A 10,600-nucleotide genomic window follows, 5' to 3' on the forward strand; every position below is an offset into this window, starting at 1 on the left:
ATTTGAATTGTTTGCAATCCAAAATATTTATTGATCTATTTTCTTTGGAAAGTTCAGGGCAGTCCATTTAATTCACCCAAATAGCTTTCCACCCAGGCTCTTAATCTGCTCATCTTTTCCAATACAGAACATTTGCCCCTCTCATAAGATCCATCCTTCTGTCAGATTTTAGCATCTTCTAACTCTTGAACTCAACTTATTCAGCTATGGATACAACAAAAGTTTTCTCTCTCACTGCCCTTGTTTCCTGACTGAGTAAAGTGGGTGTATGCCCAATCCTGTCCTTTCTTTGCAATTCATGCTCACCCCAACCCAGCAAGAAATATCTTCATGCAGAAATTTGCTTCTGCACTTCATGCAGATTGCAATACATAACCTCATCTGTAGCCTCTAACTGTTATGTAGTACTTTTGCTGCATGAAACTACATCTGCACCAGGGACTCTCTGAAGAAATGTGCATTTTTCAATTACGTGGTTTCTTCCTTCACAGTAGAACACAGATGTGGAACAAGTTTCAAAAAGTTCTTTTTTGAATGACCTAGAATTCTGCAGTTTGAAGAAAGATCCTAGCTTTGAGAAAATGAAGTGTTATATTAACACAACATTAATAAATACAGTATACTGAGTCATATCAAGGGACTTGTTAAAAAGAGGTCTAATACTGTGATCATTATTTTTTTGCTGCTTAAAATGGAAGCTGGTTGAAGCCTCAATCCTAAATATATTAAGAAAAAGTAAGCCCCATTAGATTCATTCAAATTTAAAAATGCAAACTTCCTTTTATAATGTGTACTAAATAAACCAAGTCCTTTATCATTTTCATAAATCTTTGCAGTGACAGTATTAATACTAGAATATAATTATAAGAAGTAGAATTAGGCTGAAATCAGTAGTTTTAAATACAGCACAATATGAGTAGCAGGTTGTAGGTCATAGTGGTGGATCATGAGAAATTCAAGTGAAACTCTTGAAAATGATGTTTCAAGTTGAGAAACTACTGAGGGTACATAAGCAAGTGGTCTTACATTTCACCAAAACAGCTGAAGAAGAAATTATTCTTGTTCCCCCCCCCCTCCCCCAAGAATCACAGTTTGAAATCCAAAGTAGTACAATAGACTCCCATGCAGTAATCCTAAACACACTTTTCTGGGCGTAAATGCCATTGAGTAGGACCACTTAGGATTGCTCCCCCAGTGTTTAATTATCATTACTGAAATTTTGCTACATGGAACTACAAGGAAGAATAATAACAAAAATGGCCACAGGTGAGCAGAGGCAAAAAATAGCCACAGAGTCTTCTTTAGGAGTTGTTACAGTTTAGGTTAAAGGGTGAGAAAAGCAAGATCTCTCTTTAATATCTTGCACACTTTTTGGTACTATAGATATTTAAATCCACTCCATGAGGCCTGCTAACAATATGAAGGTTTATTCCCAAATAACAACATAATTGTATGAGTTTAAGGCAACACCACATTCAGTGACTATGGTGTAGTGTACTCCTATCCAAAAGATTAGATGTAATATTTGTTTGGTTGTTTTTTTTTTTAAAAAAAAGCAGCTATGTAGCACAATTCTGAGTATGAGAAGGTTAGCAATCTTACATTCTATAAAGTGAATCAACTCACTTAATAGTTCCAGTTTCTGCTTCCATATAAATGGGCACAAAATTGAATTTCTGAGACAATTTCAATTTTGGAGCTAAATCTTTTGGTGCTACACCTCTGAAGATGCCAGCCACAGCTGCTGGCGAAACGTCAGGAACTACAATGCCAAGACCATGGCTATACAGCCTGGAAAATCCACAACAACCATCAATTTAAATTTTGTTTTCTTAAATCAGAAAGACAGACTGATGAGTCAGCAAGCATGTGTGCCACAGTGCATCGGGGTCACACATGCACTTGGGAGGCCTGACTTCAAATTTCTGCTTATATCACCTGGTGCTCTTCAACAAACTACCATCTCTTAGCTTATCCCGCTGCACAAAATTATTGTGATTAAAAAGGGACAGTGCCATGAACACTTGCCTGAGTGTACTAGAGAAAGGGCAGCACACAAGCACGATACAAAATTTCCTAAAAAACATTTAGGTAAAAATATCTTAGAACTGTTCGAACAAAAATGGAGGCTGACATTGAGTGTCCACTCTATCTCTACAAGAACCAGGGAAATTCCCCCTACCTTTAAGATTGTCACGGGGTCCTCAGCCTTTACCAGATGTGTGTCATGCAGAAATTCAACAGATGAAGCACTTCCCAGCATGAAGGTTTAGTGACGGGCATGGGGAACACTGATCGATCTTGATTTTTTAAAACAACAACAACACTATATTTACGTATAGAGGGTGCCCTTCCCCGCAATACTCATCTATTTTGTGCTTAGCTAAAATTATGCCTTTTCCCAGAACTTTCTCATTGTTACGCTACTGCCTCCTGAGTTTCCGGCCTTTGGTCCTTGCTGGAGGAAAACTTTTTATTCCACGGTTCTACCTGCTCACGAGGGTCCCCCGCCCAAAGTTTTGACTGCAAAAACCTGAAGGAAGTTTCCGACACACACACACACACACCCGGTCAGTCCAGATCTGCATCCCCGTCGTTTACCTGCGTGTAACAGCCGGGGAAACTAGGAAGCCAAAGCAGGCGCCTCCCCTGGCTAGCCCAGGCCTTCCAAGCGTCGTTTGGGGAGACGAGCGCGCCAGCCACAGCGAGGGCGCGCGCAAATCCTCGGGGAGGTCGCCTCGCCTCCCTCTGCGCCAGCTGCGGCTCCGGGAAACAGAACTCTGGCTGCTGGGGCCGGGGCCGGGGCCGGGGCCGCCACGCCTGCTGAGCCCCCGAGTCCGTTCAGGGTGACTGGAGCGCTCGCTTCCTCATTTTCTCTCGCAGCTATTTCCTCAGCGCGGGCTTGCAGCTGAGCAATACTTCCTCGTCGGACAAAGCCGCATCTCCTTCATTTGCTTAAGAGCGTTTCGGGCGGGGGTGGGGGGGAGAGAAGGCGAGAACAGCTTGGGGGGGGGGGGTCTGGCTCGCTCAGTGCAAGAATTGCGGAGCTTGGCACACAGCCGGCGCTGCGGTGCTCTGCAATCTGGGGCTCCTTGGGGTCGTTCTGGAACGGTTGTGCGCCTGGAGCAACTCGCAGACCTTTCTAAGAAGGGATGCGTGTCGCAATCCAGATTTCCACTCTGAAACTTTATGAGCCGCATGACTGCCTCCTTGGCAGTAGCGTAGCCGCCTTTCTTTTCCTCTTGACGTAGCGCCATCCCTTTACACTGAACGGTTTCATGACAGGCAGGAATTCCCCAGATGCAGGTCTCCCTGCCACTTTAGCTCCGAGGCAAGTGCACTTGTTGGATGTCTGTCCCTTTTGACGTGAGAAATCCTGCCAAGAGAAAATGTGGCTCCTTCCCGCTGTCTCTTTGACATTGGGTTGAGAAATGTTTATGTGGAGAGATGTTTATGTGGATACACTGGAGCTCTAGTAGGCATCCTACCCTCATACCTCTGGAGGCTTTAGATGGTTCATATACATGTTTGCTGAGACCTTTCTGCCATCAGAAGCTGTAATGCCTGTAGTATAAAGTTTATGCATAAGAATACATCAAGAAGGCTTCACAAGCATTTGGCAATGTACCCTGGAGGTCAACAGTTCAAAGGAGAGGAAAAAATCCTGCTGGGCATGCCCAACATCTTGAATGCGTAGCTCTCAACCTGCGGCCAGTGTCATTATTGTGGACTTTCATGTATATAACAAGAGCTGGTGTGCACATTGAGCGCGTGTGATAGCTTTGCCTCACAGTTGCCCGTGTTTGCCACTTACTTGGAGGCGATAATCTCTCTGCCGAACTTAGGTAGAACATCACGATGTTTTCTTGGCTGACTTTTTGTTACGGGGTGGTTTGCCATTGCCGGCCACCTGAGCCCAGCTTCTGCCAGGATTGAACTCAGCCCAATGACCAGAGTTCGATCCGAGCAGAAGCTGGGTTCAGGTAGCCAGCTCAAGGTTGACTCAGCCTTCCATCTTTCCGAGGTTGGTAAAATGAGTACCCAGTTTCCGGGGAGTAAAGTATAGATAACTGGGGAAGGCAATGGCAAACCACCCCATAACAAAAAGTCTGCCAAGAAAATATCATGATGTGATGTTCCCCCCATGGGTCAGTAGTGATTTGGTGCTTGCACAGTGGACTACTTTGCCTGCCTAATTTACTCTAGAAGATAAAAGGGGAGTGGAACTATGTGCACCATGCACAGCTTTTGGGAGGGAGGATAGATTAAAAGTGTTATTCATGTTCGTATGGAAGAGGGAAACGGATCAGCTGGACATTCATGATATTCATTTAATCTTGTGATCATGATAGCTGCAAAAAGAGGGAAAGCTGTTGACAATGGAAAGCAAGCAGAGCTGTGGTTAAACATCTGTCACATGCTCATGGCCCAGTGACATTCAGGGGATTATGTTTCACTACCATAGCTAGGACCCTATCTCACTATATCAGCTCCTTTTAAATATTAGCTTCTCCAATTAAGAAGTATCAAATAATGTGTGCTAAATCTTAATATAGAATAATTATCTACTAAAATTATTAATTTTTTTTTACCTTGCATGTCTGTCCGCATCATTTTGAGCTCTGCTTTCTATATATAGGTTTAAAATATGCTCTCAAAACCATTAATATTTTCATAATAGATTCTGCTATCTTCATTTGCTAGGAAATAATATTGACCTCTTCTAGATTTTTACTGGCTTCATAACTTTATTATCATCAGTCATTTAAAGAAATCTGAATGTTCCATCCACTCTTGAAATTACTGTCAAGAAGACATTCCAACTTCAGGCTATTATCAGAGATCTTTGGATTGTATTCTAGAGCCACACCTATGCAAAGAAGTAGGAAAAATAGAGAGCTAGTTTCACAAGCACTAGATACTTTTCATGTCAAAATTTCCCAATGTGTTAAGAACATGGAGTCTATCTAGTGCAGCATCCTGTTTCACACAGTAGCCAAACAATTGCCCTGGAGGGCCAACAAAAGTCCTGGAAAGGTGCTTGAATCCCTTGCTTGCCCTCTTCTGCACTTTTTCCAGCTCTGCACATCCTTTGTGAGATAAAATGACCACAACTTTATACCATGTTCCAAATGGGGCCACACCAGAGCTTTATGAAAGGGAATTACTATGGTGGCAGTTTTATTTTCAACTTGTTTCCTAATATTCCCCAGCATGGATTTTACCTGAATCAACTTTTTCATCCACCTATCTAGCACAACCCTAAGAATACTTTTAATCTTGGTCCTGGCCAATCCCAATCTCACCAGCATATATTGAAAATTAGGATTTTTTTGTTCCAGCGCACATCACCTTATACTTACTAATACTGAACTTCATTTGTCATGTTGTTATCTACCAACCAATTTAGAGAGAGACTCCTGGACCTCTTCACAAGCTGCCTTGGTTTTTACAGTCCTGAATAATTTGGTATCTTAAGTCACCTCCTCATCTCGTTTAAGCAGTTCTTTAATTCCTTTATCATCCAAAGACCCCAAACATCTTCCTAGCCAGTTTTCTGCTCCTGATATATTTGAAGAAATGCTTGTTATTTATTTGACCTCACCTACTGCCCTATAGTCCTGCTCAGTTGGCCAGGGTAGGGTTGCCAGTCCCCCGTTGGGGCTGGGGGATCCCCTGCTCCCACCCCCACCCCCGCTTACCTGGCCAGCAGGGAAGGGGAACGTGCCTCCCAGGGTGTGCTCCCAGTCCACACAGCGTGCTCCTGGGCTGTGTGGTGTATTCCCACGCACCTCAGCGCCCCAATCCAAGGCTGAATCGGCCCAAATCAGGCTTGAATCAGCCTGGATCAGGCCACTGTGGAATGCAGCAGCGCTCCCACGCTCTGCAGCAGCCTGATCCAGGCCAAATTGGCCTGAATCTGGCCCAATTTGGCCTGGATCAGGCCTGAATCAGCCTGGATTGGAGCCAAATTGGCCCGGATTGGGCCTCTGCAGAGTGCAGCAGCACTCCCAAGCTCTATAGCAGCCCGATCCAGGCCGAATCCAGGGGGTAGGGGGACCTGGCCATCCTAGGGCAGGGTGTGTGTGTGAATTGTCAGGAGGCTGGCTGGATCCACCAGAATGTGAGAAATGCTATGCTGGCTCTCTGGAGGTTTCCGTTGATGTCACTTCTGGTTTAGAATAGAAATGATGGGGCTCAGCAGGGTCAAATCAGCCCACAAACATAGCGTAATCGCCTCCAAGCAGCGTGGACTACAATTTCCTCCAAGCAGCAAGAGGGAAAAGAAAAAATGGACAGCATCACACATGATGCAATATCACTTCCCTTGAAAAACCAGAAAAGATGTCCCACAACCAAACTGCAACACTCTAGGAATGGCCCATATTGTTGTTGTTGTTGTTGTTGTTATATTTATATTTATATCCCGCCCTCCCCACAAGCGGGCTCAGGGCGGGTCATATCTCTATGACCTTTTGTTGGTCACGTAAACAACAGGGGGCCACCCCTCAAAGTAACTGCAATTTGCAGGAGACAAGCTGGCACTGGCAACCCTAAACACATGGGTTTCCCTAATAGATCAAATAGTCCTGGAATTGCCAACTCCAGGTTGTGAAATTCCTGGATTTTCCTGGAGACTGGAGAAGTCCAGCCCCCACCAGACAGTTGGCAGCTCTTCCAGAAGGGGTGCTGCTTCAGATTGAGGAACTAGTGTGGAGGCCTTTTACATAATCTCTGCACCACCAAATGAACCAATATTCTGAATCACTCCTGTTACCAAATTTTGCAGCAAATATAAAAATTTAAATGAAATTTCATGCATATGTTAGACAAATTACACGTTACTTTTTCCTCATTAAAAATGATGTATATAAAGAAAAGAAAAAGTTACATGCTACAAAAAATCTGAAACAAGTATGAAAGGCCGGCTTTATTTACTGTACTGCTTAATGACTGATGAGAACGGAAACTACAAGCGTGCAGTGTCCAGCTAACTTAACCACTTGTGAAGTCTGTCCCTTTGCTGCAGGCTTGCAGCCTCACCACCCTGATCTTAGAAGAGACAAGAATGAAGTGGTTAGAGTCTTGCGTGCTTTCAGGCTATTTTATTTTCAGTAAAGTGGTTGCTAAATCTGAATACCTTTTGCAGATAAAAATTAGAGCAACCCAATGCAGAGGTTGTTTGCAGTGTAATTCTAAGCAGAGTTACACTCTTCTAAGTTGGTTGAATATATTAATGAGTGAAATAGCACTTTAAACCAAAGGACTGGGTTAAAAGGAAACTTCTTGGTGCCCCAAACGGAACAGACTCCTGTACCAAGTGAATAGCTATGAAGCAGGTGTTCCACAGCTGAGATGCCGCAGAGAAGCTGTTTCTGGTGGCAGTGCCTACCTTATTTCAGAAAGTGAGGCACACACACAGTAGGTGAGATAGCTCATATCTTACCCCATGTCTTATCCTCTCAGTGAGCAAATGCTTGGACTGTGCTCAGGCTTGCCAAAACATGCTTTTGAGACCCGTTATACAAGAAAGGTGGGCTACATATTTTAATAAATAATAGATCAAACCAATCTCCTTTTGCTGCTACTGCAGCTCATTTGAGCACCCTCCTCCCAAATTGGCTTCCTTTGTTCCAGCAGTTAAGATGTAGGGCTGCTGGTCATTTGTCCTGCGCATGCGTACACACACCAGTGGAAGAGAGTGCGTGAGTCAATCACAAGCCATTGCTGCCAATTACCCGTGCTGTTCTAGCCGCCTTGTTGTTTCAAGCCAGCTGTTCCAAACTCTTTGGTGGGGAAAATATAATCAAAAATAAAACTGAAATCAAACTGTAAAGAAAAGCTGCAGTAGGACCTATTCATACTGACTGGGCATGATAAGATTCAGTGTTGCTAGTGGCACCCATTGTCAGGAGAGAGCATGTTAACTTATATTGACAGTACTTATAGAAAGTTCTTGTAGTCTCATGGGCTTTACCTGAAGCCCTACTTCTGTGCTGATTGTGTATATAGATTATTTGTTATTCACAAGAAAAACTTGCAAAGCCTGCACTTCCTTGGCTGCTTTAGCCAAGGAATCAGCCCTCATTCTGAAGGCATTTGTTCTTAAGGAGGTTCTACTGAAAGGCACACTGGGATGTGTCTTGGTTTCCTCTCTCTCTTTGCCCCTCATTTTACCTATATGTAATGCCCTTGCAAAATTAGTAATTCAGACTAAGATAGTGGGAGATGGAGATGTTCCGGAGTGCCATGATTTGGAACAGGAGATGGCCTCAAGAATGTTTGAATGCTGTGGCTTTGATTCCCCTGTACTCCTCTTATTGGCTCTTGAATGTACTTCTTGGTATGCAAAAAGATAACAAGAATTGCCATAAGGGTGTTAAGTATAAGCAGATCTTAGTGCCTGTCAAACTTTTACTGAATGGATGGGTTTGCATTCTTGTAGAAGGAACTTGATATTCTAAATATTCTTCTTGATGGCTTTTTTGTAAGAGGCTATATGTTAGTGGGCATGCCCTACATGGCATGCATGGTCAGAGATATCTGCTGTGCATCAGTTTATTTGGGTCTTTTTACTCTAATAAACTCTTTTGACTTTGCCTGCATTTCTGCCTTGGTTAATGGGATGCTGAATCCCGTTTTGGGGCCACCTTACATTAGGATACTGGTGATTCCCCTCACACTTGAATAAGGAGACAGAAAGGCCATGAAGGGACATTATGCTATTCTACGAAGTAGGCCTGGCTCTATACGTTGCTTATTTGGGAAACACTCTGGAAACCATCTATAAGCTTCTCTGAGGTCAGTGGTATGAAGTGTGTGTTCTTGAAAAGGAAAAAATAAACACAATAGAGCCAAAATGTTTGTGTAACTTCTTCAGAAATAAAGCTACCAAGTGGGTTCCATGGTTTGTATAGCTTATGCAAACTGAAACTTCCTAGCCTGATAACATCTGGCTGTCTGGGCAATGCCTTGATTCTCTCTTCATTTACTGCTAGTAAAGTGGCAAGTGACTTCCTTATTTTTGTACTGCTGGCAAACTTCCCCTCTCTGGCAGAGATTATATGAACATACATCTATATTGCTATGTTTAGCACCGTCTTTTAAGCCAGAGGAGAGTTTGTATAGTTACTGCTTATTTCAGTTTTTTGTTTGTTTTCATTATTTCCTTCCCTTCTCCTCTTACCCCTCCCCCACTTACTGTGGTAGCTGTTGCCTGGCATTGGATTGTGGCTCCCACTGCAGCTACCCTGGCTATAACAGATAGGGCAAGCTGGACAGGCTTTCAGATACTCTCTCTGTGTCCACCAGCATTGCAGATGTTCCTTCTGATGAATCTGAGGCATCATGTCACAGAAATATAGATATTATGGGAAATATAGATATTATTAATGTCAGGTGTCATTATTAATGTTAAGTGTGGCACTTTAGATATATCAGAAAGAGTGCCTAAGTTGTCGTGGACAGCAATGGTAAGAGAAAATGGTGGTAGTAGCCCCTGGAACTCTAGATAAGTAGAGAGGAGGAGGAAAGTTTTAACATGTATTAACTATTTTCCTCATGTATTGTCAAAGGCTTTCATGGCCGGAGAATGATGGTTGTTGTGGGTTTTCCGGGCTGTATTGCCGTGGTCTTGGCATTGTAGTTCCTGACGTTTCGCCAGCAGCTGTGGCTGGCATCTTCAGAGGTGTAGCACCAAAAGACAGAGATCTCTCAGTGTCACAGTGTGACACTCCTCAGGGGAGATCTCTGTCTTTTGGTGCTACACCTCTGAAGATGCCAGCCACAGCTGCTGGCGAAACATCAGGAACTACAATGCCAAGACCACAGCAATACAGCCTGGAAAACCCACAACAACCATACTTTCCTCATCTCCTATCTCTTTCCTCCCACTGATCTTTCTGAACTCTAAACCAGACAAAAAGGCACCAGAATGATAAAGAGATACAAATAATAAGAAACATTGGTTGTTGTGGGTTTTCCGGGCTGTATTGCCGTGGTCTTGGCATTGTAGTTCCTGACATTTCGCCAGCAGCTTTGGCTGGCATCTTCAGAGGTGTAGCACCAAAAGACAGAGATCTCTCAGTGTCACTGAGAGACAGTAACCTTACAAAGTGTCACTGAGAGATCTCTGTCTTTTGGTGCTACACCTCTGAAGATGCCAGCCACAGCTGCTGGCGAAACGTCAGGAACTACAATGCCAAGACCACGGCAATACAGCCCGGAAAACCCACAACAACCATCGTTCTCCGGCCGTGAAAGCCTTCGACAATACAATAAGAAACATTATTTTAAAAATTTGTTTTTGGTGTAGTTGATTAGTTAATATTCCTATTAGGCAGTATGAAACAAACCATTGGGTAAAATGGATACATTTGAGATCAGTCTTTCTTTGAACATGAAGAAATCAGATTTTCTTGCTTGGGCTTTCTAACCATTCACTGAAAACATCGTCCTTCAGAAATGCTCTGGTTCATTATACAGGAGTAATCATAGATAGCAGAGTTGTGTGGAGGTAGAAAACAACTGGATTAACCTTACAAAGTATACAGAGGTATTCAAGTAGAAATTTCACAAATATTAGGAAAGGAGGAATTTC

General features: G+C 43.3%; 1 protein-coding gene across 2 annotated transcripts in view; it reads right to left on the minus strand.

The window, feature by feature from the left end:
- SYK (spleen associated tyrosine kinase) overlaps positions 1-2,907 on the minus strand; it is a 53,679-nt gene extending 50,772 nt beyond the window's left edge. For both annotated transcript variants that reach the window (XM_054986250.1, XM_054986249.1), the window contains exon 1: positions 2,602-2,907. The gene's annotated coding sequence lies outside the window, so the exon portion shown is untranslated. The remainder of the gene's footprint in view (positions 1-2,601) is intronic.
- Positions 2,908-10,600: the final 7,693 nt, after the last annotated feature.

Source organism: Eublepharis macularius, chromosome 8, assembly GCF_028583425.1.
Source record: "Eublepharis macularius isolate TG4126 chromosome 8, MPM_Emac_v1.0, whole genome shotgun sequence".
Classification (NCBI taxonomy): Eukaryota; Metazoa; Chordata; class Lepidosauria; order Squamata; family Eublepharidae; genus Eublepharis; species Eublepharis macularius.